Source organism: Acartia tonsa, chromosome 1 (assembly GCF_053477335.1).
Source record: "Acartia tonsa isolate MP-2025a chromosome 1, ASM5347733v1, whole genome shotgun sequence".
Taxonomy (NCBI): Eukaryota; Metazoa; Arthropoda; class Copepoda; order Calanoida; family Acartiidae; genus Acartia; species Acartia tonsa.
In genome coordinates, this window is record NC_137260.1 from 53,336,676 (window position 1) to 53,364,470 (window position 27,795).

Here is a 27,795-nt window from a genome sequence, read left to right on the forward strand (position 1 = left end):
ACGTGTAGCAAACTCGTGTCGTGCAAGTTATGTCATTTAAACACTTGTTTCTCCTATCCAACAATATAACTCTCGGAGAAAGAGAGAGAGAGGCTCCGGGAGGTATGTAATAATAGGGGGATGGCTCCGTTACTCCGAAAGAACCCGGGGTAGGGAAATGCACATAAGAATAGAATGATGCGGGTTGGATGGGAGTGGATCCTCCCCCCCAACTCCCTTGCACCCTGGCACTCTAAAGCATTCTGCTCCTTCCATCCATCCTTCCTTAACCGGGCATATAGTAGTTAGTAGTCCAGAGAATATCAAAGTGAAAAAACACTCAAAAATAAATTTGCAAAACTTTAGTTTTATAAAAAACAGAAACCTAAAAATCTATATTTTTGTTAAAATAATAATTATAGATATATTAGAATATATATTTTCTGAAACAAACTATTTGTAATTAGTGCTTGATAACAAGAATCTAACAGAATTTTGAAATATAAGGTAACTATTTAAACCCATTTTATATTACACATATTTATTTTATCTTCTTTATGCTGTTTATTCTATTATAGGAATTAATTTATGTCTCATGTACTATATATAGATAAATATTATAGGCATAATTAAAGAATATACTTTAAAATAAGAGTATGTACAGTGGTACACGCGTTAGGAAAGAAATACTATAACTTCCTTGTTTAGAAACGGATGTTTAAAATCTAAAAATATGAATGAACAGACACACAATTGTCATGTTAAGTGATTTATTTACAGTTCCTGCAAAAAGTTAATTTACAAGTATTGGATGGAAGATAAATTTATTGTCCTATTCCTGCGTTTGCAAAAATATTGCAAATAAATTGCAGCAAAATTCCTAATTATTTTCTGCATCTTATCACTTATTTTTACAAAAAAAAACTTAATTTTATGTAATTTTTAGTGGCGCATCTTCTCTACATTTCTATTTACCATATCTTGGTAGGTACATGTGGCTACTGTTGGCATGTACTTTTTATATGCAATCTTTATTATTTTTGCAATACTATTTACAGTTCATCTTTATTCTATCGTTCCACTATCTTTGGGCCTAATTGTCCTTGTTTAATAGAAATTCATGTATATTGTGTAATATTTGAGTATAGAATTACTTTGCATTCATTCAAGTTTGTCATTTGTATGTACATTTGTATGTTTGTATATGATTCATAAGAAAATTGTGTCAAATAGTCCACACCCTATCCTAGTGTCTCGGTGAATTACTAATGTCTAGTTTTTAGCCCCTAAGCTGCGCCTATAACTAAAGTGCATTTGTATGTGTTTTTGTTAGTAAATATGACTAAATTTCTTGTCTAATGTTCAAAAGTAGAACCTGCTTAAAATCAATGTATTGATTCACAAAAGTTTCCTAGTTATTTCAGTGCTATTTGTAGGTATTATTTCTCCATATATTTAGATTTTATTGTTTTATTTAAGTAAAGCTTTCATAAAGTAATTAAATGAAATAAAATGAATAAACTACACATAATATAGAATTACATTATAAGATGTATGAAATATTTTTGCACTGCAGCAGCAGCTAACAACATTGCGGAGTATTCATTAGACATGAGATCACCCCCGCAGCACTCCCTATAACCCTCCTCCGAGAGTATCCGGGATGGGATGGGGGGGGTTAGGTGTTAGGCCTATCCTCAGTGGGAATGAAAACTTTCTGCAACTGTATTTTATTTCAGGGATGGGACTATTGTTGATAAATAAATCTCTCCCCCCCCCCCGAATTCTTGCAAATTATATCTTTACTAAATAATAAATATTAGAGTAGAAGAAAGGGTTGAAGATTAATATAACTACAATTGTCATCTCCCTGACTATATGTGTTTGTTTGCTATTGCAGTAGTTTGGGATGTGGGGGCGGGGGGGAAGAGGGGGGTGTAGCAGAATATCTTTGAATGCAAATATCTAGGTTAACTCTTTCAAGCACAATTTAATCCTAAAACAACATGTACAAATGTTTTACTATTTTTCACTTTAATTATAGCTGCAATATTGTGTAAAAAAGGAAAGAAAGGGGGATTGGGAAAGTAACATAAATTGAATCTCTTGAATGTTGTTTTTTTTGCCTGGGATTAGATTTTTTGTGTATATATGTTTTGTGTGAGAATTAGACTAGATCCTGGGATAAAGGAAAATGCAATGGATCCAAATGTAATAACAAAAGCAAGGAGGGAAAAGACATTTGCTCCTTTTTAAGCTACTCAGGCAGAGTTTTTTTTCTACAAAATATTTGGACATAATACATACGTATATAGATATTATGACTGGAAAAAATTGTTAATTTAAGTTGCTAACATGGACACTTATTGGTCAGTTGGTTCATCCAGTAGAAGAGAAGGGGATGGGCTGGAGGGGGTTATTGGGGAGATCATTATTTTAGCCAACTACAAGTTCTTCTTTATTATAGTACATGATAATCTGGTATAAGATCCATAATAGTTAAATAAAAAGGTAGAAAGGTAAATTAATCTACCATTGTCCTCTCCGTGCCTCCCTAAAAAGTGCATACATTTGTGTCCATGGATTTTATATTGACACATCCAGGGGCGTCCAAGCTTTTTATTTTGGGGGGGGTAAAATTTTTTTAAGGGGGGGGTAATTTGGTTTTGGGGGGGGTAAAATGGCGCGCGAAGCGCACCACAAATTTTTTTTACCCCCCCCAAAATTTTTACCCCGGGGGTAAAATTTGCTTGGGGGGGGTAATTACCCCCCCTGAAATCTGTTGGCAGGGGTAAAATTTGTTTACCCCCCCCAAAATTTACCCCCGGGGTAAAATTTTTGGGGGGGGTAATTTAAATTTTATAAAAAATTTAGTATTAAAAATGCGCGCGAAGCGCGCAAAAATTTTTTTTGTTAGAGATTTTCTATTTTGGGGGGAGTATTTACCCCCCCAAAATGGTTTGGGGGGGGTAAATACCCCCCCCAAAATCGTTGGGGGTGCCTATGGCACCCCCAAGGTAGGGGTAATTTTTTTTTGGGGGGTGTATTGTTCACAAAATTTTGGGGGTGCCTACGGCACCCCCAAAATCGTTTGGGGGTGCCAAATGGCCCATTACCCCCCCCCTTGGACGCCTATGGACACATCCTAACAAAATTCCACAGATTTTTTTCTCTCTATCTTGGCAATTTATTACCTATGAAAAATGTCTTAGATGCAATCTTTTTTAGTATGTTTGTTTCATTAAATCTCAGAAACGGCTAGATAGATTAAAAATTCTCCACCTTGGTATTTTTTTGTAATTAAAAAATCTATCTCCATTAGGAAATGTTTTAATTTAAATGTTCTTGATACAAAAAGTGAGCTAATAATTTTTATAAATTACAAAAATTTAACCTATAATGACTTTGCTTTAAAGTTTGCGTCATAGATTAAAAATATTTGTTTCAATCAAAACTTTAAAATGCATAGAGAGAAAGAGAGAGAGAGAGAATAAAATATAAAAAAAACTTGGAGTTGGATGGCAACCAAATTATTATTTTGTGAATGCAAAGATAAGGAATAAAGCTCACGTGAATTATTTCCAGCTAGAGTTATTTTTATATTACTGTGTGCATTGTTTGTTAGCAGCGCAGATACCCTATAAAAAGGATATGTCCGTTCGTCAATAGTAAAACGTTCAGTAACTTATATCTAGTTAAGAATATGACTACAAATTTTCTTATATTATAAAAATATTATATTGTAATCTCTACTCGTAAAATTCTTGCAGTAGAGATTACTAATGTGTTTTGATGTCTAATGTTCAAAATTCTTAGTTATAACTTAAGTGATAGTCATTTATAAATTTTTTAAAAAGTAAAGTAGTTGTTGTTTCGCTGCTTTTGCACACCATTGTCCTTGTAACTGTTGTTTTGCACTGTTTGTTGTATTATGCACAGTATACACAAATGATATTACAGCATTAGTCAAATATAAAGATAGGAATTTTTTTGAATATAAATGTACACAAAAAAAATTTAGGAAAATAATTTATGATAATAATTAAATATTCAATAACTAAAAAAGCTAGCTGATTTATTACAAAGATAATATTAATACTTAAATCTTTAATAAGGCAGTGTATATGGTTATATGTGTTGTTAATCACCTGACAAGTGTAAGATAAACAAAAGCCAAAAATTATATCTTTTTATAAATGGTCTATTTTAAGCTAATTTCTATAAAATGGATAATTTTAGAATCAAAGGATTTTTTAAAGTCAAATTGTTTAGAATTATTACCTATAACTATGAAGACAAAATCGACACTGAAAACCTGGGAAACATGATGATGTCATTGTAATAGTTTTCAGGTTGTTTGTTCTTATATTCAATATTATGACGATATAGATAAAGAATAAAGATTTTCGATGGTTTTTGTATCTTAAGAATGTTTGATGTAAAGCTAAAAAATTGTTACATTTTTGCTATATGCAAACTTTAAATTTATATTAAAAATAGCAATGTGCTTCTATAAGATTTAGTTTTTAAGTAGTAGAGATCTTGGATATTCCCCTGCCAACAATTTACCTTGCTGTTTTTGTTGTTATTACTGCGCTACTTATGAAACTAATTGTACTTATTGAGCGATTATTTAAATATGTTGAAAACATACTTTGGCTTAGGATGTTACTGGTTTATGTTGTTGAAATTACAGAAAACTTTAATATTTGAGCATACATTAAAAAAACACCTAAGAAATGACTAACGCCTTATATTTCTGCAAGCCACAAAGGCCTATTAATAAATCACGTTTTACTTAATGCTTACAAATGCATATAAAGCTACCCGATCCTTGCAAAATGGCACTAATCAAGCCAACACTAAGCGTGACTAGCAACCAATATTACCATGCAGAATATAATATCAACAAAAAAATTGCAGGCCTTTGCAGTAAAAATAGTTCACCATTAATTGGCCTCTTTTCCCAGCTGAACTGTTCAGCTAGGGAAAATAATAGATGAATACTCAGGTAGCTAGAAGCTATGTTTTTCCATGAGATTAGACAGGCATTTAATTAAGCAAAACAAAGAAGACTTTGTTTATTATACTGATTTAAAGAAAAGACATATTACTTTATATTGAAATCTTAAAACATTATTATTTATTTTTTATCATAAAACTTTCTCTTTAAAGTATTCTTACGTTTTTTTTTATAAATGAGATTGTTGTGATCTTGTTATTGCTGCAGTACCTTATTTATGCTGACATTAGAGTTCTATATTAATCTGTGACTGAATCCTAAAGCATGAAATATTGTTTGGCCTACTTATGAACAAATATAGCTTGCTAGCTGTTACATTACCTCATTTTCTTTTGCTTTTTGCTTGCAATCTTTCTTTTTTTAGAAAATTTGTTAGTCACCACACTAGGCTTAAACATAACATAAGTTGAAGCTAAGATTAATGTACACTAAAAAATTCCCAACAACTTTTATGCAATCAAATTTTTTTATAAATGTAAATAAATGAAATGAAAAACAAAAATTTGATTTAAAAAAAAAATTTCTTAAGTAAATTTAGCCTTCAATTTTTATTTTATTTAAGCACAGTATTTCATGATAGAATTGTTTGTTTATATTGAGTGTTGTTTTAAACTTTAGCTGTACAAATTAATTTCTTTAAAAAATATAGGATAAAACAGAACACAAATTTAGAAGTAAATATTTTGATTAACTGCAATTCTTTAAAAATCCCTAAAAGACATCTAAACTTAACTACTTTTGCCCTTTCAATTTTTAAATTAAAAGTCCCAATTTTAGGCTCTTTAAGTACGTAGGCATTTAAAAGAATAATTTATATATAAATTGAATTATATTTTTAAACTTTAAGAAAGAAAAAAGATTTTTTATTTTTTCAACATTAGAATTTCTGAAATATTTTGTAAATTTTAATTCCATAAAGACTTCGAACAACACTAGAATAGAATGATTTGGAATTTCCTTTATTCAAAGAAATTCTGTACACATATTAAAATATACCTAAGAAATGTAATAAAGATTATAAGGTATGATTAAAATTTGCGTATTTGTAATAAATTTAATGATACTAAACTTAGTTCATAAAGTTTTTTTTTACATCATTTTATTCGCCGCTCACCATCCATTTCTGTTAAGGATTCCCTAAATTTCTACCATGTATGTTAACATGCAAACAACATGCCTTTAAAAAAACATCTTTTAATGATGTTTTGTCGACACTTTATCAGCCATTGCGCTTGACTACTAGAATCCCACATCCACAGCTAAACTAAAATTATTTCTTTCTTTCCTTTACTCTTTCGTGTGACTTAAAGCCTACTCCAAGTCAAGTAATTTTGATATACTCTTCTCAACCTTTGTATAAAAATTATCCTTGTTTACATAATCTATTTATGAACATTAATTTACAAGTGTAGTATAACTTTGTAAATAAGATAGTTGAAAACTGAATAGCTAAAAAATTGAAAAAATATTTTTAACATATTAACTTCTTTTCTCAATAACTTTTTGTGCTGTTATATCAACATGTAGCTATTAAAAAACTTTTGTGTTTGATCGAGGATACAAGTAGTAATGTTTACATTGGTCATAATGTCAGCAAAAATATCAGACCACCAGTCTCATATTGTTTTTGTTCATGGCTGTTAGCGTCATACCAACGGATGCAAAGACTGATAGAGCGGCTACGCTGCGAAAATATATTCTAAATTGCGGCAATAAAACAGACAAGTCTGTGACCCACTTCTTTACTTCTTTTGTCTGCATCACAAGTTTTGCACAGCTGCTCTATATCTGATTATAACTTAAATATTTTTAGTATAATTGAAAATTTTCAAAGCAAAAAATAACTAATTTCAAAAACATATAAGATTTATTTTTAGTGTTTAGTGTTAATAATCTTTGTTTATCAAAATGTCGTTAGCCTTTCTTTTCTCAATGCTTAATCTTACATTTAATAAAAATTTTACATGATTCAGAATATATTTTTATCAAAGTAAGATGTTTATGACTAATCTATCTTATTCAGCAATTAGAAGTGTAGAGTAAAGTATTTATGAGTAATGAATTACTATGTCTAAAGTGTAGATTTTTGCATTGGTATGCTTCTGCCAAAAATATTCCATTTAAAAATGTGAGATAAAAACTTCTCAACATTGGTAAAAAGGTGTGTAAAATCATTCTTTTTTGAGCGTTATCGCACGCTGCGTCCTTCCCGTGCATTATTTTAACTTGGTTAATACAGATTATGTCGGCCTCTTTCTTATCTATGTTATTTTCATGTGTTCCTATTTGCACACCTTTAACTTTAGCAAGGCATTTGATTGTGACTGTGATTTAGCTCTTTTATTTCTAGGTATAGTATAAAAACGATAAATAAAAATTACCCCTTATTATCATAAACAAAATTATCCCTTGTATAGATTATAGTTTTGTTGAAAAAGTTTGGGCACTGTTACTTTGTATGAACCAATCAAGGGTCAACTTTACATATTTAAGATTGAACCGATTGAACTTTTAGGGAAGTACCGTTTACATATTTCATTTTACCGAAGATTTAAAAAAAAAAATAACTTTTTGACAATATTAAAGATGATTAAATTTATTATTACAGGAAAAAATAATTATATTATTATTGAGATTATATTTGTTTTCTACTTTTGTTGTTTTCTAAGTATTTTATAATAGTTGTTTTTAATAGTACGTGATCAAAAATACATTGCATTAAAAGCGAAGCGTCTCTACAAACACATCTTAAAATGTAAATATGCTCACATTAAGCAACTTTATTTCATAAACATAATTTCTAATAATTTTTATTATTTTTAATGTTAAAAGCACTTTAACTTTTTTATTTTGTTTGTTTGACATACTGTTTTATTGATTCGCTTTTATTGATGTTTTCATCCTTGTTGCTTTTGTATTATACATTCAAATATAAAACTATTATATTTTATTATTGAATATAAACAATTATATTATTTCGAAAATTCTTTTCATGAATTAAAAATTTTATAACCACAAAATATAATGTAATACTTATTGGATGTTTGTTTGATTTTTTTTGTTGGTATGTCTGTGTCTTTTTTGTGTGTATGTCTGTGTAGTTTTCTGTGTGTGTGTGTGTGTATAAAAAATAATATATTATAGAGTAGGCAGCAGTGAAAATTTGAAGCAAGTGCATACTATGTAACTTATTATGTAAAGTCCTCGTGATTCATATATACACAGAGAATACCAGAGAGTAGAGAGAGAGAGAGAGAGAGAGAGAGAGAGAGAGGGAGAGTCAGTAAGGCAGTGAGTGAGTAAGTGAGGGAAAAGTAACGGAGGTAAAGAGAGAGGGGGGGCATCGGAGAATGTTGCGCAATCATGAAAACGTGAGCCCAACTCTCAATTCTTTTATGTTATATATATATTAAATTGTACAGGAATATAAAAATAAGATATATATTATAACAATGATAAATTTTAAAACATGATTTAAATATTTATTATCCTATTTTAGTCTTATCATGATAAAGTAGGATTTTTCTTTTGAATTAGTGCAGCTACTCTATCAAAGCAAGTCTTTTTGTTGCAATTTGGATCTAGCTTCCTTGTTAATAGGCAGATTTTTAAAACACACAAATTTCTGAGATTCAAATAAAATTAAATCTTCTTTAATAGTTTTTTTTTCTCATAAATTCTCTCCTTTTTTCAAATACTTTATAATTTTTTCTCATTAAATTATTTTCTCATTAAATAATTTTGATAATCTAAAAGTAGCTTGATGTCTGTCCGTCTGTCCGTCCGGCTGAATCTTAAGATATCACTAACCACGTGGGTGGACAACCCAAACCTCCCCAAAAACAAAAAAAAACTCCAATTTTTTAAGAGTTTTTTTCGCATATATTTTGCGAATTCGCCATTTATTCGCAAAAATTAGCGACCAATTCGCAATTTTTTCTTTTTTGGATTACCTCTTGGGCCAAAGCCCCTAGAGGCTAAGGATGAAGCCGCTAGTAATATAATATTTTAAAACTTACTATTAAAGGACCTTAGAATAAAGGAAATGTACTTAACGTATTGCGAAAAGCAAAGTTGTAATAGATAATTAATGCCATGTAAGATTTTTCATAAATTAACACTTCGCATTTTATCAAATTAATAACAACTCAAAGTATAAATTATGAGGAAATTTGTTATATCATATTTTTGTTAAACCTGCAGGGATCTTAAGGGATAAGACTATTAATGGTAAACTGTTTTACACCCCCAATTACAAAAGACAAAATTACCTTTTCAGTACAGTACAGTCCAATGTCCCCTTCCTCCCTGGATATTAATTATTTATATTATTTGTCAGTTGCAAAATATCTCAGAAATAACTAGTTTTGCTATTTCTGAAAAGTATGAAAATGTCATGGGTTGGTTCAAAGCTATTTTCTTGCCCTTTAGATACAATGCCTCTTTTGAGAAATATTTTAATATTCTAAAAAATCACACAACCTATTAACGTATTTGATTATAGTTAAAAATTTGAATTATTCTATGAAATAATGTCTATTGTGTTTTTAAACATTTTATTAAAACAAAGGACAAAAAAAGATATTTTAGAAAAGAATTTTTATTTTATAATTTAAAACGAGTATTATTTTTATATTGCTGAGCTAGCTTTTAAAAAATACACGTTTATTAGTTCACGTGAAGATAGCTTTTACGTTTTATATAGATTATATATTTCAACATTATGTAGCACTTTAAATAGGTTTCCATATAGCGGGGCCGTTACTTAAATATTTTGATAATAACTATTGAAAGACGTAATTCATAAAAAGCAAAAAAGATTTGAAGATAATTATAGAAGATGATTAAGGTCCCTCTACAGATTATGACGTCTTACGATAGAATAACCAATTAAAGGCCAGCATAAATTTTACAATTGGTCAATTACAGTGTATACTGGCCTCTCATTGGCTATTCTATCGTATGACGTCATAATCTGTGGAGGGAATTTAATCATCTTCTATTTACATCTATGTTAAGATTTCTTTTTCTTCAAAAAATTTTATATCGAAAATGTTAATTAAAAAAGTAGTTATTGCTGACATATTATTGCCATTACAGTTATGACTAAAATTTTTGGGTTATATTTTTTTAGTATTGGGCTTATGTTTGAAGTAATTATGAAAGTAAATAAAATATTTCAAAATATTCAAACAGTGCAAAATGTATGTACTGAATATAATATTAAACATTACAATGCCCTGTCAAAAATAGGTTGTCAACATGTGAATATTATGTTAGCAATGAGAACTTTTATTAAAGCCATTTAGTCGATGTAAATAATTTCATTTTTTACCCGGAATTAACTTGTCAATATTAAGTCAGCCACGACTACCTTTCGTAAAACCATAAACATAAACCATTAAAAATTACGTAGAGATAGAATGATAACAGTTTAGAGGGGGTATGCAAATTTCAATACATAATACTGCAAGTCCAAATGGCCATTCCTAAGATATTAATGAACAATCGCAAAAATAAGAGTTTCTAAATGATCTCGAATAATTTATCATGCTGACATAAAAATATTTAATTAAATATATTTAGTAGCGAAGCTAACATGTACCTTTACTGCGAAGGAGCTTATAGTGCAAAATAAAAATGACGTCTTACATTACAAATGACCAATGATAGGACAGTATACATTATAATTGACCATGACCAATGTAAAATGTATACTGGCCTATCATTGGTCATTTGTATTGTATGACGTCATTTTTTATAAGCTGCTTCTTCACTGCTGAAAGTTATATACTTTTTATTTTTATTTAGTATGTTAATTTTGTGCTTCGCTAATGATATACTGTTTTTGTCCTTGTCTAGAATTCTAGAATCAAATGTCTATCACACGGTAAAGCATCGTCGCGTAGTAGCCATAAAAACCAGGGAGAGAGGGGACATAGGGCTGTTTATTACACAAGTCCCCAAAGTTTTATAATGAAGTTTTCTTATTCGTTGGGTTAACAACTACTGGACTTTGATTAAATTTGATTGCTTGGTTCAAGAGGTTGAGTGTCAAATGTTTCAACAACTAATTGTAATCTACAGAACGGATAATTACTAGCCATTGTCTTATCCCTTTAAATACCTGCATAAAAACTGTCTTTAATTGAATTCCAAATATTTCTGGTTAACACAACAACAACCAAGGACGACCATTTTCCAAAGAAGGAATTTCAGCATGGCTTTGGTGTTGCATGTTTTGTCGCATTCTTTTAATTAGGCATGTGTGTCAGTTTGTCTCTACATATGATTGAAAATGAGACAAATTTACTAAAAAAAACTTGTTTATTGATGAATTTCAAGAACCTAAAGATTTTATTATCTGTCTATTGAAGCTGTATTAATTAATAGTTTATGGAAAATTCTAAACTCAAACTAGCCAAAAATCTACACAGAGCATGGCCTAGAACCTGCCCTAGGCTAATACTAATTTCCCATTAAATTCAGGGCAGCCATTAAATATATCTTACTGGGTATGCTTGCTAACATCAAGATGGACTATTTTATGGAATTGGAATTTATAAAAAAGCAAAGAAACAATATTTTTAATATTTAAGTAGATAATCCTTAGACACATGAACAAACTTCCAACAAACAACACATGCATCATAATTGTTCCCTGCTAAACCTGGAGACATTGTGTTGACATGCAATGCAAGTGTATTTGTCGACATTATGGGTTTTAAAAGAGTATAACCATAGCTTATGAGCTGGTTTTAGCATAATTTTGTCAATTTCAAAAAGGAACTTAAAAGCACTATGTAACTCTATTCTGTTAATGACATTTTTGCAAATTGCATGCATTTCGTCGCTGTAATAATTCTAAAGTTTATGTCGACACTATAGCTTTAAATTAAAGTAGTTTAGATTGACTTTTTGAGGACATGATGTTATTAAAGTGAATTTGTCTTATGTTTACTTTGGCATTGTGTTCAATAACATATTCAACACTTTTAAAAGGCTATAGTCTGTTGATATAATATAAGCACAGACGGTCAACAGTGCCACAACAATTGACAACAGCACAGCAGTACTCAAGGCTGTTGACAATTCAACAGCAACAATAATAATAATGCAGTTTTCAAGTTTTTTTGTATTAGGAAAAAAATCTGATTTCCTATGAAGAAAAATTGTAACGGTTGCTTGATGCTGTGCTTGTAGCTTGGCGCTATTACACACACACACCCAGCCACAGGCGGTGTGCTGTGCTATAGGGTTGTTGTTGTTGTTCATACATATAGGCCTAGAAAGAAATTATTCTGTGAAGTGGATGCGAGTGTTTGTGTGTATGTGTGTGTGTGGTTAGCATTGAAACTCAACTTGTTTTGTTCATGAATGGCCCCCGGAGGGAAAGGGTTAGATTTCTAGAAACAGGGGGGAGTTGGGTAAGGGGTAGTTGGTTAGGTAAGGTTGTGGTGGTGCACTGCATTTTCTCCCCCAGGGACTTGTGGTGGGTAGTTGCACTTTCCTTTGCTGTTGTGTTACATACCCTACTTCCAACTCTACTCCCCCACCTCATCCCCCCATCAAGGGTATCCTTTACCAGTTAGTTTTGCCATTTTCACCCCCTGCTGATTTGCAAGGCACATCCCCCGTGCCTTTTTTTTGCAACCCTTTCCATTTTCTCGAGTTTATTGGCCTTCACTATCTTCCTAAACAGCCTAAAACCAATTCCCCCACCCCCAACTTCCACAGCAGTTGTCAACCCCATCCAACCAACCAACCGCCCTTCTCTTTTGTGTTGTTGTCAGAATATTTTTTTTGCAAATGCAATGGATTTTGAAGTTGTTGAACTCTGTTTCATACATTATATACATCTGTACATATATACATTATACACATTGCAATCTCCTCGCCAAACTTTTGTGCTGTGATTATATCAACATAAGACTCTATCCACCAGATCAGCATTGCATTGTAGATACAGGTTTCCAGAAGTTTGGTTAAATATGGGACAAGATACCGCATAATTTGTGAGGTATCCATGTTTTCTAAATGTCCATAAAATATTAACAATAGTGTTTAACATTACACTGTCCATAATATGTCAGTTATGAACACTTTCATTAAATGACATAATATTAATAATCGCCACAGTGCCTCCCTGGGTTTCTAGTAGTAATGCTTACATTAATATTAGTAAAAAAGCAATTATTATGTTATGTTAAGACAGCTTAAATCAATGATAGTCGTAAAAACTATTGATATTGTAGGTCAACGAAATACATCTGGTTTGACAAGTACTTTCATATATACTATGATACAATCCTTGCAAAACTAAATTATTTATTTTTTCTCAATCACTGCACGACCTTCTAACCCCGGCCCTGTTGTTGCAAGCAAACATCAAGCACCTAATGATAAAGGTTGTGCAAATTATAATTATTTTATACACTGTGTTATTACAAGCTTTTGTGAAGCGATAATTCCATCTTTTTTGATTCTCCAAGTCAAAAGGTTATAATGAGGAATAAACAACAATAATTTTTTTCATAAGTAGCGCAATATTTTCATACGGGCAAAACATTTTTTTGTTAAACTGAAACTAGTTATAAATATTAAAAATCTTACATAATGGTAATTTTTTATAAGATCTATTGATAACATTTTTTTCAATTTTGCAATACAAATTTTAACTTTTTATGTAACATTTTAAATTAATTTTAATTGACTTTTTAGGAAAATTGTTTACAAACTGAATTTTTATTCTATTCTTTGAACTTTAGAGACCAAACAACAAACACGCACAAAATTTACTTTTTCATTTGAAATTGAAATAAACACATTCAATATAGATTTTATAGATATAGAAAAAATTAGCTTTTCTACCTATTGAATTTAATAATTAAATCATTTTGTATATGCCTTTGTTTTTTTACACAATCAAACGAAATCGCTACTGTTTTTGATAATCGCCCCATTACCCCCCCCCCCCCTTGGACGCCTATGGTCCCGTTTTATAATAAATGTCTTATGCTCGATATTACTGCGCTCACTTATGTACAAACTTATGGATTTTGTTTATTTTTTAAAAAAATGAAGCATTCAAAGCGCCGCTAACCTTTAGGACCCGATAGCTTATAAAACCTTTAGAAACTATGTTTCATGATTCTTATGACGGCCATGCCTTAATAACCTCTAGCATACAACTATACAACAGTTCAACAACCACTGAACAGGGACAAATGCATCTCATATGAGCGAAAACTTTGAATTATTATTTTTAAATTTGAAAAGATACATATAGAAACATTCTCCTTTAATAAAAAGTAGTATTATTGTTTGTTTTTTTGTCGGAAGCCAAAGTTCTCAAAATTGCTGGTTCTAATGGATTGTACTTTTTAGGAAAGATCTTTCCTGGCAACCCATAGAGAGTAGGAGAGAAGCACCAATTCCTTTAATTGTCCTTGAATATCTTGGTTATACCAATCCATTTTTAGGACCCTTTTCCCATCATAATCCTAAATATAGTATTTTTTTACTACTTATTTTATATCATTGCATTTCAAAATGACTTCTAGAGAAGCTTCACTTCAAAAGGGAAAGGAAAATTATAAAATTTTCTGATGGAGCTGGAGGGGGGGGGGGGTAGGGAGAAAGTAGTATCCTTGCAGGGGAAGGGTTGACATGGGGTTAAGTGGTGTTGATTTTCCATCCAACCGCCGTTGTGTGCTGTGCCGATTTTCAACCACTGTTGTGTGGTGTGGTGCCAAACAACCAACAGCACGCGAAGCTGTTTTCACAATACTCCTGAAATTTTAAAAGAAATTGTATATTTTATTTTTCATTTGATTGGAATTATCAGTGCTGCTATTATACAGATAGAATATAACATTAGGCCGATCCGGCTGTCTTTTACTTAATTATCTCGTAGTTTCTCTTTCTAATCTTGATTTTCCCATTATTATAGTTTAGCATTCTTTGTTGATCTGAAATATTTTAACATGTAATATTGGTTTTTATTCTTTTAAATATTAATCTTTTAGGTTCAAATTTTCAAATTAACTTTGATTCTATGGATACCAAATAGTACAGTGTGCGATAAAAAATCCTTCCTTTATATTTACTTGCGATATAAGTTCAGGTTTGTTTGCTATTGCCCTCTCCCTCCCTATTCAAGTTATATAAATAGTTATCCTGAATTTAATTAAGGAGTACCATGATATATTGTATAGCGTATGTGTTATACCGCCCGGTAAATTTCTCGGGGGTCGACCCCCCCCCCCCCTCCTTTCATATCCTTTCACCAACAACACTCTTTATCCTTTGAAAGAAACCAAGGGTGCAGCGTGGTGTGTGTGTGTGTGTGTGTGTGGATCATATGACCTCAACAACTTTGCATTCACATCGTGCAGGGGAAAAGTGAAGTGGAGTGGGGAGGGGGGGGGACATAGGCCATAGGCCTTTTTTTCAACGCTAAAACACAACTGAGCATGTATTTTATATGTGTGTGTGTGTGTGTGTGTGTGTGTGTGTGTGTGTGTATGTAAAGAAGTATTGGAGGAAGAATTTTGAGGGCAGCGGTTTGGGGGGTTAAATTACACCAGGGTGATTTCATCCGGACGACCTTCTGGTGGTTAGTTTGTTTCAACGGTCCCTAGTGAAAAGACTTGTATAAAGAAAATATAGTGTAATCATACATTGTGTTGTAGCCCACCCCGCCATAAATCATCCTCCTCCCTCCCCCCACCGACCCTTCCCCAAGAATTGAACACAATAAAGGGCCTTGTTCAGGCTAAATGACAATTTTGATAAGAAATTAATAAGATTGAGCTAGATTTTTTTCTGATAAAATGAAGTGTTCTGCTATGTAAGTATGTTTTTTTAATGTTCTATTGTTTTGAATATTTTCATTCTAGTTTTTTTAGACTAGTCAAACAAATATATACAAAGTAGTGCAGCAATAACTAGCTATATAATTATTTTAGGATCATAGTTTGAGTAAGAATAATTGAATTAACCCTTTATATTTCTCATAAATATGCGTCACACCAATGCTAAAAATGATGCCTATATTCTATAAATATGCGTCACACCGATGCTAAAAAATGACGCATCTATTATATAATTCTATAGCCTTGAGAATCCCCTACTCAATATATGATTTTCAAGTGCTTAACAAGAATATTTGTTTTATATTAAACGTTAAGGTAATTTTTAAATACCATAATTTCTGGATTATTTAACGAATAACCGGCCAATAACTACATTTTAAACAACATCTAAATGAGATGAGCTCCAAATGGATTTCCTATTCTAGCCCTAGTTTCCTAAAGTGTACAGCAGATAACCCAATTATTGCAGACCCTATTTTCAGCTACTCCGGAAATTTGTGAAAACAAAGCGATTTATACATTATACATTCAAAATTTTAATGTTTAAAATTTTAATTTTTTTTTTGAAGTTTGAAGCTTTTTTTAGCTAATAGCAAATTTTGAGGTACACTTTCGGAAACTAAATTGGAGTTCATCCTAAATGACAGTCTGCCATTCTGAAGGTCTCATATTATAGAGTAGCTCCGAAATGGACGTAAATTACGACAATCTATATTTTAGAGTAGCTGCGCATATTAAAAATTACAAAAGTTTCTTATGCTTTGCTTTGTAAAGGGTGCGTGACACTTATATTGTAGAAAAATACACGTGATATATTTTTAGAATAAATATTATTCTAACAACTATAAAATATTGTTATTTTAATTAAGTACAAATAGTAATGTTTAATTAATGTTTTGTAATATTTAATACTAATTGTATCCATATATTGAAAGTGGCAATGGCTGACATTATTAAATAATTTGCCTTTTATTTACGTTAACATTAAGTTACTGAGGGATCTAAAGAGAGAAGACAATGGCCGATAAATTGATTTACGTCCCCAATTATAATAAACAAAATTACCTCAGTTGTAGATTATAATTAGAGCTCGAAATGTTTAGATACGCAACTTAATGAATCAACCAATCAAAATTCTATATAAGTCCCCAAGGTTGTTTAGCCAAGGAATAAGAAAACGTTATCATAAGACTTTAGGGACTATTGTAATTAACAGCCCAATGTCCCCTCCCTCCCAGCATATTACTATACCGTATATCGCTTATCTAATAATGAGATCACGAAATTCTTGTGTTTTTTAATTTTTCGAATCAACATATTACTTAAATCAAATTGCGCCTTTTCGAAACTTACCGAACAAAATTAATTCCAAAAACTGTTTTCAACAGCAAAATCCTATTTTTTAGTTATATATATCTTTTTATCTAACTGGTTTTTATATATATTCATTATGTTACAAAAACTAAATGTTTTTTTGTAGCTAATAACTAAAACGTGATATTTAGAATAGAGCAATATTTTTCCTAACAAGCTATGATGTAAATTATTTTCTATGTAGGTTGATATAAAGATAATAGTTGATTTAGCTTAGGTAGACCTATGAACTAAGATAAATCATCGTAGTAGTTGGATGTACCTATGTAATTTAGAATTTCTCACATTTAAAATCTCAACTTTTTTAAGGAATTGTAAAAATAATAAAAAGCACAATAATAGAAATGGTTATATTTCATCATAGCAGTTTTTAAGTTAACAGCAGGGCTCGGCAGCTGCGCGTAAGCCGCCTCAACCAGAGCTGGATCTTTAAATAATTTTAGTGGTGAGTCAGATCGGGGTGGGCCAACTTTCCACCAATGAGAGCACAGCATTTTATGAAATGCCGCGCTGTGATTGGCTGAAATTCGGCTCACCCCGATCTGGCTCACCACTAAAATGATTTAAAGATCCAGCTCAGGTCGGGTACTTAACATTCACGCCTAAGGGATGGCTCACTCTGGTATCCTAGAGTTTAGGCTTAAGGTTTTGGATGGTTCTTTTTCTGCTTATAACAGCTAGTAACTAAAAACAGGATACTTTTATTTTATGAAATTAGAAAAAAAAGTGGGGTTTTAGACCCTTTCGTGGCAACTCACCTTAATGGGCGATTCTTCATATTTTTCACAGTAGCTTTTCTCCTATTTCCCTTAAGGGACGTTGCCACGAAAGGGACAATTTCAAAAGTGGTTTTATAAAAAAAAAGTACTTAAAAGGATTTTTGTATTTTTCAGAAAAACACATTAATTTATATAAATCCTAGAAAAAAATAAAATCCAATATTTTTCAATATTATTGATCGTAATCTTATAAATTATAGAATAAAAACGTTTTATGTTTATAAAGGTTTTGAAACGTGATCGAAAGAAATATCGGTTTTATTCAAAATATTGGTTATAGAAAAAATAACGTTATGAAAGTTATTTTTTTATTGCTGCCATTTTTCTTTTTAAATTACATATTTAATAAACATTCATTAAAAAGAGAAGTAGCACATATAAATAACAATCTAGCATTAGAAAAGTTTCATTCTTTGCCTTTATAGTCAATAAATACCTCATTATGATATTTTTAACGGATTTTTTAAAAATCTATCAATAAAAAGTTTTCCTTACGGACGTTTAACAACCGCATTCAACTTATGTATAGAGTAGCTTCCATACTACTATTACGGTTAAAATTTAAATTCAATTAAACTTTTTTTGAGTAGTTGCATAAAAAGAAATCAAAAGCAAATTTTTTAGACCTTGTTTCAAATTAAGGGTTAATCAGATGAAAAAAATATTTTTGTCAGATTAAATGACATTTCTTCATTGTTTCTTTTTTTAAAATTATCTAATTTTAAGCTAATGACTTAATCCTATGTTAAATGTAAAATTTTAGTGTTTAATAATACAGGTTTTAATTAAAAATAAAAAGAATTTACCCAATATCTTTGTAATGAATGTTTACATCCTTGTTTATTCATTATTATGCATAGAACAAAAATATTTTGTAGTGGGAGTTACGACCTAACTCAGAAGGGTAGTCATACTTATATTACTTCCTTAAAAAAATGAAATTTTTTTTTTCATTTTTTCTAAACTTAAATAGGAGTTGTGGAAGATGATTAAAGTACCTCCACATATTATGACGTCATACGATAGAATAGCCAATGAGAGGCCAGTATACACTGTAATTGACCAATATGGTAAAATTTATGCTGGCCTCTCATTGATTATTCTATCGTATGACGTCATATTTTGTGGAGGGACTTTAATCATCTTCGGAGTCGTGATAAAATAGTACAGGGTGCACCACATAAATCCGGACTTTTTCTTATTTTTAAACAAATAAACATAAAATCGTCAATTTCAAAGATTTTATTGAATTTTAAAAACTGGGAAGCAACCTAGGTACATGACTATTAGATTATTTAATAAAATCGCCGCCAGCCTCAATCACCGCCTCTACCCGCCCCCTGAACCGCCCGCCGACCCTGGTCACCATGTCCCTGTTCAAGCAGGCGAAGTTCTCCATGATAGGAGCAATGAGAGAGGTCTTTTTGGTATGGGCGCGTCTATTGGTTCATGCTTTAATGACGCTCCAGGCCCAAAAGTCCATAGGATTAAAATCGGGGCTGCTGGGAGGCCACATCTCCTTAAGGAGTGAGTAACAGCAGGATCTAAATTAACCTATCTTTAAAGCTACCCTTTGACACGGCGGCTCTCATTTGGGCCACAGTTAAGCTAGAACAACGTTTTATACCTTTTTAAAAATGGCACGAAGATTAAGATAGGGTTATCATCGCAATACATAGTCTAAAACGAGTTTCAATGTTCCATATGGGCCCCTGAAGTCAAGAACCGAGAAATTTTCAAGATTTTTGACGTTTTTGACATCTTAAAATCTACCACGATCCACTTTGTCGGAGTACTACAGCCAAGTCAGCTGGGATAGAGAGCTCTAGTCTTTTCTAGTGTTTTCACTAGGTATCTGATAGTATCTCCAGCAAGTTTCATTAATCCATCTCAACTACAGATGGGCTGAGGTCAGATTTAGTAGGCCCAAGTCATAAATCCACGGTAATTTATCTGCGCAATTCGAACCTGCCTTGTTGAACATATGCTCTGCCAGCTCGGCGTACACATCCTCCATCGTCCAAAGATTTTCATGGGCAAAAAGGTCATTACCTAAGCTTTTTATAGTGGGGTCAAACGTCCTGATTGGTCAAGTAGTTTTGGCGCTATGGCCGTTTTAAAAAAGTCCGGATTTATGTGGCGCACCCTGTACTTTTTAGTTCTTGAAATAAAAATATTCTTAAACTTATTTCAGAGTTGATAAACTGTATTTTGATACTGCTTTTAATTTGGGAAAGGTTTTTAATCTGCACAACTGTAAAAAGAATAAACTCATACCACGTTTCTCTATCTCATTCGCGTAGGTTTTGGGATAAATATAATATTTATAATACTTATTAAAACTTCGCAAACGGCTCCTTTTATGTTATAATCTTTAATTTATCTTTACATATGGCAATTATCATAAAAAAAACACTTTTAGACTAATAAAATGGATTAATTGCATGTAAAAAGTGCTTTTTGATAAAATGATACAAAAAACACTTGACAAAACTATTACATTTGCACTGGTTAACGGTAGATCAGTTTTGCATTAAAAATGTGCACACATTTTTTTTCATTTCTACTTTGATTTATAATTGTAATACACGAAATGTATATTTTTGAATATATGGAAAATAGATCAGAAGACAGGTAGCTTAATTTAAGTAAAGTAATCATTTTGTAACTGCGTAGATAACTAGTTATAGCATGCTAATGTGCAATAAATAGACGATTAACAATAAATCTAGCTTTAGTGCAAACATTAAAATAAAATAGAGATTAAAATTGACTCTCAAAATTACATTATTATATTTATTTCCTTTCGCTTTTGCCATTCAGTTGCTACTTTTATTTTATGCACTTTAGTCAAAGGCAGGTCATCAAACCAATTAAATCAATGCATTATTTTAATTGTGTGTCCCCTTTTTTTTAGAAGCACAGCAACTAACACTTTTAATTAAGTCCATGGGTAAAAATCAATTAGATAATTTTAGTAATGAATTTCTGTAAAAAATCCATATAATTAATTCATTTTCTTTTTCTTTATAGTTAGAACTAATTCCCAGAGAGAATGGGGCAATTGACTGTTTTAAACTAGTCCTCAAAGTTTTATAAAAATGTTTTCTTATTGATTGGCTTAACAACTTTGGGGAATTTTGTTTGTTTGGACAAATAAGTTGAGTGATCAAACGTTTCAACCTATAATTTTAATCTTCTGAAAGGGCAGTTTTGTGTATCATTGTTGAGGATTTACATCGATTTATCTACCATTGTCTTATCACTTTAGATCCCTGACCAATTCCTGATGATTTTGTAAAGCTATTGCTGCGCTACTTATGTACAAAATTGTGCGTGGCGTGCAAATTATGATCAATATTAATCTTTTTCTAACCTTTCACACTTCATTGGGCGCAGGATTAGATAATTGAAATAGCATCCACCTCCAACCCCTTCCCCCACACTCCAACGAGATACACCATAGGGTGTACCTGCATCACCCCCACCCCCACCATTCATCTAAAAAGGCAATGTCAAGGCCTCTATAAATGATATCGTCATTGAAGCTCATTTTCGACAATTGCTATTATTTTCTCAATTCAATTTGATATCTGTGTTTTGTTTAATTTTCTCTATACATTTCAATTAGTTAGTTTCATTGTTAATGACAGATTTTAAATTTTTAAAACATAAAATAGATTGTCATTGCTGGGTAATTATAAACTATGTTGTCCTTGTTTAAATATTTAAATTGAAATGTTTATCAGAAATTTTAAAATGAATAAAATACTAAATGTACAAACAGATCACACAATTTAGAAATTAATTTGTTCAGTTATTACATATGTACCATACAAAATCTTTGACGTTTTACATAATATTTTTTTAAAAAGTTTTAAACGAGTTTAAACTTCAAACTGTATAAACTGTTGAAATAAACTAGAAAACAGGGAAGAATATGTTCATTGACAAGTGTGTTTAAATATCACAAAGTTATTTGAAAAATTTTCTAATTCTTTTTGTAAAAGTTTTTAGAAGATAGGACGAACATACGGATATGCTCAATTTATAGAGATGCTACGCTACTAAAAAACGGCTCGTTGCATCCTAAGAAGATGCAAAATTATGTAATAACTTTTTTTTCTGTTAAAAAAAAAACAGCCTGCAATTTTTTTACAGAGCTTGTATAACAGAGAAAGCTAATTTTTTTAGTCATTTAAATGTGTGTTTGTGTCCAAGGAGGGGAGGGATCAATAGCTGATAAATTAATCTTACTCTCAATTTTTACAAAGGCAGGTTTTCATACAAAAGAATCGGAGGAAATTTTTTTTTATTAATTGTCATATTTGAGGCTTTGAGCTATATCTTTAAATGTGTAGCAGTTATTATTTTTTTTCTTCATGTTTTTACTGAAAATTCAAAAAGTGGCTGTGATTTAAAGATCGCATTTAGCCGTGGCGACGCGTGGCCAATTTGATTTAAAGATCGCTTATGGGTTAGTGGCTGTACCTCTGACCACGGCTACGGTAACGGCTACACATTTAAAGATCCAGCTCTGTATATTCCTGGTTTATGTGTGGAACATTTGTGAATTTGCAGGGATCCAGGGATGAGACAATAGAATTTAATTTAGTCCTCTACTCGATTTCTATAAGTAGCAATAATACCTTTGATAACAAGCATAAATTTATAAGAAAATTTAAAAATTCCTTTAACCTATCTCTGTACACCTAGTAGATTGTCCTAATTTATATAAAAATGCAAATAAAATTGCAATGCAACATTAATAACATAATATTCATAACATTAATAAAAAGCAATAAAGCAGAATATTCTCTTCTATAAATATTGAAGTATTTCCATTGAGGTCTTTTAAACGGGGTCAACCCCCTAAAAAATATTAGGTAACTTTATACCAATCTTTTAGGTCAGAGCACTTAAGGCTAGAGGCAAAGCCTTGAGTATAACTAAAAGTAAAAGTACTACTACAAGAATTTGCTATGATTTTGAAAAATGATATTGTTTACGTTAGTTTGCAAATTAGTTATTTTTGCAATAATAAGTATTTTTTTGCAAAGTACGTTTTATTAATAATTAGATCTAGAAAATTCTACGCATTAAGCAAATCCACAAGGACAATAACGTCCTATTGAAGCAGAGGGTTAATGAAAAATTAAATTAAATAATTTAAAACATTTTAAAACTCCTTATTGAACAGTTTCTAGCCTCTAAATTAAGTTATTCAATCAAAGACATGTGACTTTGACAAGTCAAATGGCATGCGTAGTTATTACATATACAAAATAGTTAAAGAGTAGCTGCGCTTCCAAAAATCAACTTATAATCTAAAACTAAAAATATTACAATTGTTAGAAATCTTCAATCTTTTGACATGTGTATATAATTATTTTTGAACAAAGGCTTTTATCATTTTTTTTTGTATTAGAGCAGTTTTTAATTATATTGTTTCATTTGCAACTCCTCGAAAAATCATTTTTATAATTACATTACACAAAATTTTTCACGAATATTAAAATAAGATTTTAAAATTAATACCAGTTTTGTTAGCCCGGGATTTCGGCCCTTAGAATTTTTATTATTATTTCAGGGGATTGCTGTGAACATAATTGTACTTGTCAAAGGCTTCCATTGTTATTTCTTACTAGCATTTTATTGCTGCACTACAAATCGAAATCATTGTTCTTGTCAAAGGATGCTGTCTTTGTTTTATACATGCCTGTTATTGCTGCGCTACTTGAGGACATAATTGTCCTTGCAAAGGCTGCCATTGTTGGCAGAGAGAGAGAGGACAATGGGATGTTTATTACACTAGTCCCCAAAGTTTTATAATAACGTTTTCTTATTCTTTCGCTTAAAAACTTTTGAGACTTAAAATTAATTTTGATTGGTTGATTCTTTAAGTTTAAACGTATCCTCCACTGATTGTAATATACAGAAGGGATAATTATGTGTATCCTCATTGGGGATGTACATCAATTTATCTGCCATTGTCTTATCCCTTAAGATCCCTGCATTGTTGGGGCAAGGTTGCGTAAACGTGAGATAATTGAAGTTAGTAAAAGTTTGGATAAATGGTACACAACAGCACATCATAGCAGTGCACCATGGAGCCAGGGATAGGGTATAGATAGATAAATGGTACACAACAGCACATCATAGCAGTGCACCATGGAGCCAGGGATAGGGTATAGATAGATAAATGGTACACAACAGCACATCATAGCAGTGCACCATGGAGCCAGGGATAGGGTATAGATAGATAAATGGTACACAACAGCACATCATAGCAGTGCACCATGGAGCCAGGGATAGGGTATAGATAGATAAATGGTACACTACAGCACATCATATCAGTGCACCATGGTGCCAGGAATAGGGCATAGATAGATAAATGGTACACAACAGCACATCATATCAGTGCACCATGGTGCCAGGAATAGGGCATAGATAGATAAATGGTACACAACAGAACATCATAGCAGTGCACCATGGTGCCAGGAATAGGTCATAGATAGATATTATTCTTATTATTATAAGCTTATTATTTTTTTTTAGCTTTTTACTCTTTAACTAATTGTTTTGTTATTATCATTTTCTTTAAAAAGGAAACATTTTGTTGTAGCAAAATTTATACCAAATTTATACCAAAATCTAGAATTTCTTCTGAAAACATAAATAAATCTCAAAAAATGCTATTCTATTAATTTTTTCTCCTAAAAACTAGAAATAATTCCTATTATAACAACACAAAAGGTTTTGTTCCTAGTTACCTATACCTGTGTCCCTGTACGGCACACAGTTACAGTGCACTTTTGAGGTACAACTTGGAGGATCCATCCTGGCATCCAGCTGAGCTGCCCCCACCCTCCCTTGCCTGCCAGGCTTGGATGGTGGCTGTACCTGGAATATTTTTGTTCGCATAGCAACTACAAAATTTCCGCACTTATCTTGGGTTGCAAGTTTTATATTATAAAACAAGGTATGGGGTGTATTTTAATCTAAAGTTCTTCAGATTTTTTTTGAAATCCTTTTTTCCCATTATTTAGAAAATTTTATAATTTACAACATATAAAACATTCATCAAAGATCATTTTAATCACTCAGTAATTTTTCCTATCTGAAAAATAATTTGAATAAAACTAATGAATTAACATAGTTTCTATAAGATCTCTTAAACATTTATGAAAAATATTTTTGTGTCACGTGTTAAAAAATTGCTTATGTAAAGTTATTTAAGCAAATTTTATGTTCTCTGTGTATGGAAAGTTTAGTGGTGTGCATTCACTGCCGCACATGTATCAAATTAGCAAATTATTTAAACAGCACTATTTAACCTCTCCCCATATTAACCAAGCACTCAGGAATCTAAAGGGATACAAACAATGGCCGATAAATTGATGTACAATGTACATCCCCAATGATGATACACAAAAGTTAACCTCCTGTAGATTAAAATTATTAGTTGAAACATTTAAACACTTAAATTAATGAGCCATCCAATAAATATTTAAGTCAAAGCCAAAAAATAAGAAAACTTTATAATATATAACTTTGTGGACTAGTGTAATAAACAGTCCAACACTCTAATGTATTTGCTTTTGGGTCTTTTGCGAATATAAAATACTGTATGAATGTAATGATATGCGAAAGTGAACGCACAACTAAAGTTGTATAACTATCTTTGCAATTAAACCATCAATTAAAGACGGAAGATTTCACATTTATCAAAAACTCATTTTCAGAAATATTTTATAAGAAAAAATACTGGCCTAAGCGTTTTTAGATAAAAGAACTGTTGTTTGCTTCTTTTTTCTGTATGATACTTTCTTCTTGTTTTTGCTGCGCTTCTTTGGTACATAATTGTCCTAATAAAATATTTAAAATAGTTACGAGTAAGTCAATAAAATAATAGTTATGCCTTGTAAGGAAATAATTTTGTTTGCAGAAATGTGTAAAATTTTAAATGCACAGTCCAAAAACGGAATGAATAAAAAGATGATAGATTATTATTATTTTTCAAATGTACATTGTACAGCTAGTTGCAATTTTTACTTTAAGGCTTGTAAACTAATAGATTTAATGATTATGCATGTCATTGTAACATTCAAGTATTTTTTCCTTATGAAATATTAGGGGTTTATTAAATACAATCTCAATAAATCACTGAATTTGACATTTATTGTGATAGTTTAAATAAATCTAAAAATAAACAAGAAAGTTAATGGCCACTATTCTAATGACCTTTAATGACAATTGGGCGAACATATCCTATTCTTAGAAAAGCTGCGATGCTGAAAATGTTAAACCTTAATTTTCAACCTTATGTATGGCAAACCCTATGAAAGGATGGTATAACTGTGTTACTCCTTATCAGCAAGCTGCAGTTAGTTGGAACTTGGAATCAGGGTAGGGAGAGGACAAATAATCCACACCCGTTTTTTCCCCCAAAAAATGTTCTTCACTATCATAAATACATATATATAAATGGGTGTATGATTAATTCATTCTCCATAGTGTTATCCCTGTATACCTGAACAGAGATGCAGTTAGAAATCCTCTATTACGTCGCAATTGTTATAATAATCGGTGGATTTTTTTACCGTTTCTCTTTTTTTTGCTTTCACGAGACACAAAATTGTATAAACTTATGTTCCTGAAATTTAGCTAAACTGATTTTAAGTTTTAAAAAGCCATACAAATTTTAAAAAGCTTTTAAGGGAATATATTTTGGAAAATAGGAAGCTAGGAAAATGAATTGATACACGTAAAGTGAATTTATAAAGAAAAAAACACATATAATTTACTGATCTTTTTTTAGTTTTTACAATACTGGCTTCATTATTCAATGCCCCACCCTCTCTATATAAAAGTGTCTATTTCCCTACTGATTGATAAAACTATTTGAAAACCAATGGCTTCTCTTTATCATTAATGGGCTTGTTCAAAAAAGGCATAAAACCAAACACATATTTGAAGCTTCCCTGTAAACAATAATATAACCGGATTAGACATATCTTTTGCATCATATAAAAAAGCTTTTATTTCTTTTATTTTAACTAATAATAAATGCAATTTTTGCGGGTTTATATGCATACCAATTTGTAAAGGGATGGATGGTTTGTTTTGCTTAGCAATGGCATGAGAAGCAGCAGCAGTAGCTGTGTTAGTGGTGGTAACAGCGGAATCAATTCTCACATCAGATGGTTTTTCTTCCGCCTCGCTGAAGTAATTGGGTAGGCTGGGGCAATTTGGAAATTTTATTTTAGATCATTTAAAAAAATAAATTTGTTTGACCAATAAAAAAGATATTTCAAATTTTATTTATCAATTGATATTGAACTTAGAGTCAGCTGGTGTAAATTAAGCTAACTAATAAACAAACAAAGCAATTTGAAACCAAAATAAATCTATATTCTATTATGAAAGATTACAGCTTATTTAGAAGATAGGTATACCTAACTAGAATATATATAAAACTCCCTTAGATATCTAAGCCATTAGAAGCATAAAACATTTTATTCATTGAAATAAAATCAAATAAATGCATCTCTTTACTTGGAAAACCTATCTACCATGATGATTACCAAGTAGATAGGGATACCTATATTTATAAGTAGTTAAATTGATTTACAATAATATTAAAATCATTTTTTATTTAAATTTTAAAAATCATCAAATATTTTCTTACAAAAAAAATACAATTGAATCATAATAAAAAGAGAAATTATCTCTAAAAATACCCCCAGCCACCCCATGATTT

At 31.0% G+C, this 27,795-nt stretch overlaps 1 protein-coding gene across 2 annotated transcripts in view; it reads left to right on the forward strand.

Moving 5' to 3' along the window:
- The first annotated feature begins 229 nt into the window (after positions 1-229).
- The window catches only part of vri (nuclear factor interleukin-3-regulated vrille), a 41,257-nt gene continuing 13,691 nt past the window's right edge, over positions 230-27,795 (forward strand). Inside the window, exon 1 of one of the 2 annotated variants that reach the window (XM_080175942.1) lies at positions 230-486. The gene's annotated coding sequence lies outside the window, so the exon portion shown is untranslated. Of the gene's footprint in view, positions 487-15,621; positions 15,855-27,795 lie in introns of those variants that run through there. The other variant, XM_080175948.1, reaches the window with a different exon arrangement.